Below are 6,179 nucleotides of genomic sequence, written 5' to 3'. Positions count from 1 at the left end.
TACTACACCGACTCCGATGCTTGTCGGATGTGGCAGGGCTTGAAAACTATTACGGACTACAAAGGGAAACACAGCCGCGAGCTGCCCAGTGACACGAGACTATCAGACGAGCTAAATAACTTCTATGCTCGCTACAAGGCAAGCAACACTGAAGCATGCATGAGAGCATCAGCTGTTCCGGATGACTGTGTGATCAAGCTCTCCGTAGCCGATGTGAGTAAGACCTTTAAACAGATCAACATTCACAAGGCCACAGGGCCAGAAAGATTACCAGGAAGTGTACTCCAAGCATGCGTTGACCAACTGGCAAGTGGCTTCACTGATCCTCAACACAGGAGCCCCTCAGGGGTGTGTGCTCAGTCCCCTCCTGTACTCCCTGTTCACCCATGACTGCATGGCCAAGCACAACTCCAACTCCATCATTAAGTTTGCTGACGACACAACAGCAATGAGACAGCCTATAAGGAGGAGGTCAGAGCCCTGGCAGTGTGGTGGCAGGATAACAACCTCTCCCTCAGCGTGATCAAGACAAAAGAGATGATTGTGGACTTCAGAAAAAGGAGGACCAAGCATGCCCCCATTCTCATCGACGAGGCTGTAGTGGAGCAGGCTGAGAGCTTCAAGTTCCTTGGCATCCACCTCAACAACAAACTATCATGGTCCAAACACACCACGACAATCATGAAGAGGGCATGACAACGCCTATTCCCCTCAGGAAACTGAAAAGATTTGGCATGGGTCATCAGATCCGCAAAAGGTTCTACAGCTGCACCATCGAGATCATCCTGACTGGTTGCATCACCGCCTGGTATGGCAACTGCACGGCCTCTGACCGCAAGGCACTACAGAGGGTAGTGCGTATGGCCCAGTACATCACTGGGGCCAAGCTTCCTGCCATCCAGGAGCTCTATACCAGGCGGTGTCAGAGGAAGACCCAAAGAATTGCCAAGGACTCCAGCCATCCTAGTCATAGACTGTTCTCTCTGCTACCGCACGGCAGTGATGAAAGGACTTAAGTAAACCCTTGTGTAGTCTTAACATTCTGTATACTCCCCTTTTCCTAACGGTAAAAAATGACCCACCTTCACTAAACCCCTCAAATAAAGCAGCTTAAGTAAAAATACTTTACAGTGCTACTTAAGTAGTTTTTTGGGGTATCTGTACATTATTTATATTTTTGACAACTATTACTTTTACTTGGCTACATTCTTAAAGTAAATAATGTTATTTTTACTCCAAATATTTTCCCTGACACCCAAAAGTACTCATTACATTTTGAATGTTTAGAAGAAGACAAAAAATTGTCAAATTCACACACTTATCAAGAGAACATCCCTGGTCATCCCTACTTTCTCTGGTCTGGTGGACTAAACACAAATGCTCCGTTTAAATTAAGTCTGAGTATTGAAGGGTGCCCCTGGCTATCTGTAAATAAAATATAAAATTGTGCCGTCTGGTTTGCTTAGTACAAGGAATTTTAAATGATTCATACTTTTAATTTTACTTTTGATACTTAAGTATATTTTAGCAATTACATTTACTTTGATACTTAACTATATTTAAAACCAAATACATTTGGACTTTTACTCAAGTAGTATTTTACTGGGTGACTTCCACTTTTACTTGAGTCATTTTATATTAAGGTATCTATTTTTACTCAAGTATGACAATTGGGTATTTTTTCCACCAGTGCCGCACGGTAAGCGGTACCGGAGCGCCAAGTCTAGTTAAAAAAATCTTCTTAATTAACAGCTTCTACCCCCAAGCCATAAGACTCCTGAACAGTTAATCAAATGGCTACCTGGACTATTTGCATTTTCCCCACCCCCCATTTTTATGCTGCTGCTCCTCTCTGTTTATTATCTATGTATAGTCACTTTACCTCTACCTACATGTACATATTACCTCAATTACCTCGACTATCCGGTGCCCCCGCACATTGACTCTGCACCGGAACCCCCTGTATATATCCTCTCTACTGTTATTTTACTGTTCCTCCTTAATTATTTGTTATATATATATTTTTCTTTCTTAAAATCTTACAACTGCATTGTTGGTTAAGGGCTTGTAAGTAAGCATTTCACTGTAAGGTCTACACCTGTTGTATTCGGCGCATGTGACAAATACATTTTGATTTGATTTGATTTGAAATACCACAGTGTGCAATCACATCAGCAACATTTGTGACCTGTTGCCACAAGAAAAGGGCTACCAGTGAATAACAAACACCACTGTAAATACAACCTGTATTTATGTTTATTTATTTTCCCTTTATACTTTAACTATTTGCACATCATTACAACACTGTATATAGACATAATATAACATTTGAATTGTCTTTTTTCTTTTGTAGCTTTTGTGAGTTTAATGTTTACTGTTCATTTTTTTATTGTTTATTTCACTATTGTTTATTTTCTATTTCATTTGATTTGACAATGTAAACATATGTTTCCCATGCCAATTAAGCTCCTTGAATTGAAAGAGAGTGAGGAGATGAGGTGAGGGAGAGACATCGCGAGAGAGAGAGACGGGGGAGGTGAGAAAGAGACTGAGAGAGAGAGACCGAGACCAAGACAGAGAGAGGGGGGAGGTGAGAGAGAGACCACGAGAGAGAGAGACCCGAGAGAGAGAGAGAGAGAGATAGAACCCATTGCCCTTTATGGTTGTGAGGTCTGGGGTCCCATGCCAACCAAGAATTCACAAAATGGGACAAACACTAAGTTGAGACTCTGCATCCTCAGTGTACAACATAAAACACCAAATAATGCATGCAGAGCAGAATTAGGCCGATACCCGCTAATTATCAAAATCCAGAAAAGAGCCGTTAAATTCTACAACCACCTAAAAGGAAGCGATTCCCAAACCTTCCATAACAAAGCCATCACCTACAGAGGGATGAACCTGGAGAGCAGTCCCCTAAGCAAGCTGGTCCTGGGGCTCTGTTCACAAACACAAACAGACCTCACAGAGCCCCAGGACAGCAACACAATTAGACCCAACCAAATCATGAGAAAACAAAAATATAATATTTGACACATTGGAAAGAATTAACAAAAAAACAGAGCAAACTGGAATGCTATTTGGCCCTAAACAGAGAGTACACAGTGGCAGAATACCTGACCACTGTGACTGACCCAAACTTAAGGCATACTTTGACTATGTACAGACTCAATGAGCATAGCCTTGCTATTGAAAGAGGCCGCCGTAGGTAGACCTGGCTCTCAAGAGAAGACAGGCTATGTGCACACTGCCCACAAAATGAGGTGGAAACTGAGCTGCACTTCCTAACCTCCTGCCAAATGTATGACCATATTAGATGTCACACCCTGATCTGTTCCACCTGTCTTTGTGATTGTCTCCACCCCCCTCCAGGTGTCGCCCATCTTCCACATTATCCACAGGGTATTTATACATGTTTTCACTGTTTCTCTGTTTCCAGTTTGTTTTGTTTCGTTAAACTTTCCAGCATTTGTTCCCCTGCTCCTCTCTGTTCTTGCTCCTGTTTTCTAGTCCTTACCGGTTTTGACCGTTCTACCTGCCCTGACCCTGAGACTGCCTGCCGTTCTGGACCTTTTGCACCCTCTCTGGATTACTGACCTCTGCCGGCCTTTGACCTGTCGTTTGCCTGCCCCTGTACTAGAAATAAACTTGTGTTTCTTTGACACTGTCATACCTTAAACCTGATAAGCGACACATAATTCCCTCAGATTACACAGATCCACAAAGAATTTGAAAACAAACCCAATTTTGATAAACTCCCATATCTTTTGGTTGAAATAGCACAGTGTGCCATCACAGCAGCAATATGTGTGACCTGTTGCCACAAGAAAAGGGCCAACCAGTGAAGAACAAACACCACTGTTAATACAACCCATATTTATGTTTATTCTTTTCCCCCCTTTCCCCCTTTCCACTTGTAATTATTATTATTTTGGAACTTCTATGAGTGTAATGTTTAGTGTTAATTTTTATTGTTTATTTCAATTTTGTTTATTATCTACTTCACTTGCTTTGGCAATGTTAAAATATGTTTCCCATGCCAATACAGCCCTTGAATTGAATTGAGAAAGGGGGGGTGAGAGAAACCGAGAGAGAGAGAGAGAGAGAGAGAGAGAGAGAGAGAGAGAGAGAGAGAGAGAGAGAGAGAGAGAGAGAGAGAGAGAGAGAGAGAGAGAGAGAGAGAGAGAGAGAGAGAGAGTGTCAGAATGCTCAAGGAAGCAGGAGGGTTGAAGTCAGGCGCAGGAAACACAAGTCCGTGAACACTCGTTTCTTTTTAATAAATAATCCACGCTTGCCAAAAACAGGTAGGGCAGGGCAAGGTAAAACAAATACCCATAAACAGCCCGAACACAGCGTAGGGACGCAGCCCAAAACACACTGCCACAAAACCCACAGGCAGAAGGGAAAAACACCTGTTCCCCAGACGTACAACCTGACGAAAATAATCACGCACAAACACAGACATACCCTGCTAGACTAAATACCCCCCCCTACTAATAACTAAACCAAAACAGGTGCGTGCCTACCTAGACCTAACCAACAGAAAGTGAAACAAAAAGGATCGATGGCAGCTAGTAGGCCGGCGACGACGACCGCCGAGCTCCGCCCGGCCGAGGAGGGGCGCCACCATCCGTCGGTGTCGTGACAGAGAGAGAGAGAGTGAGAGAGAGGGGGGAGTTGAGAGTGAGACAGAGAGAGAGAGATTACACAGACTAACAAATAATTTGAAAAACAAATCACATTTTGATAAACTTACATTTCTACTGGGTGAAATACCACAGTGTGCAATCACAGCAGTAAGATTTGTTAGAAAAGGGCAACCAGTGAGGAACAAACACAATTGTAAATACAACCCATGTTTATTTATTTTCCCTTTTTTACTTTAACTATTTGCACCTCTTTAGAACACTGTATATAGACATAATATGACATTTGAAATGTCTTTATTATTTTGTAACTTGTGTGAGTGTAATATTTACTGTTCACATTTTATTGTTTATTTCACTTTTGTTTATCCATTTCACTTGCTTTGCCAGTGTAAACAAATGTTTTCCATGCCAATAAAGCCCCTTGAATTGAAATTGAGAGAAGGAAAGAGAGAGAGAGAGAGAGAGAGAGAGAGAGGAGTGAATGGGTGTGATGGGTTTATCACTGATATACTTTATGACTCAACACCGTGGAATCTGGCGTGCGTACTCATAACTGCATTACTTTCATCAGAAAGGAAGTTGATCAGTTTACAAGAAATTGGAGAAAAAAAATGTAAATGAATAGAGCTAGATGACTATAAGTGTCTGTGTAGTTCATGATGGATATGAGCCACAGGTGTAAAAGAAGGATGTAATGTCAATTTTTTTAAAACCACTAAAAACCCACTATCTGTCTTTTGGTTGTAAATAATAAAATCTCTGTGAGAAAAGAGCCTTGTTTTCTCTCTTCTCTTCTGTCTGCCAAGAAACAGTGGGTTGAAAACCACTTGTGGATTGACTTCATAGACACTCCTTGTTCTACAACAAAAACGAACATCCAGGCAGGGAATTGAATAGTTTAGAAATCTTGAGCGACCAAGTCACTTATTGAAGCTGTGATGTTGGTTTAAAACAGAGGATTCTGGTGGGAGGAGCTATAGGAGGACGGGCTCATTGTAATGACTGGAATGGAATAAATGGAGCGGTGTCAAACACGTCAAACACATTGAAAGCACATGTTTGACTCGGTTCCATTTATTCCATTACAACCATTACAATGAGCCTGTCCTCCTATAGCTCCTCCCACCAGCCTCCTCTGGTTCAACCAGTGATTCCTGAACAAGGTTCCATTAAGTACAGAGAGAGGACAGTGCATAAAAACAAGTTCAAGAGTAATTAACAGACCCAGATTCGAAGCAGACTCAAAGAGGACTGATAAATTGTACCTTTAAGCATCACTCAAACAACACCACATAGACAGAACGATACAACACTTTGAGAAAAGGTTGTTTGAGGAGGCAGCACACAGCAGCTCATGTACAAGCTCAGCTGTAACACAGATATTGGGTCAGGTGCCTCTGTATCTGCTCAGTGGGTAGTTGGCACTATCTAACTGTTAATGATTAGCAGGGAGTTTTGGTTATTCAGCGATAAGGAAAAAGCACATTAAAAGTGACAATGGAAACATGGTGTATCTGGGGCTGTGAACAG

This window comes from Salmo salar, chromosome ssa11 (assembly GCF_905237065.1).
Source record: "Salmo salar chromosome ssa11, Ssal_v3.1, whole genome shotgun sequence".
NCBI lineage: Eukaryota > Metazoa > Chordata > Actinopteri > Salmoniformes > Salmonidae > Salmo > Salmo salar.
Note: the sequence above shows the minus strand (reverse complement) of the source record.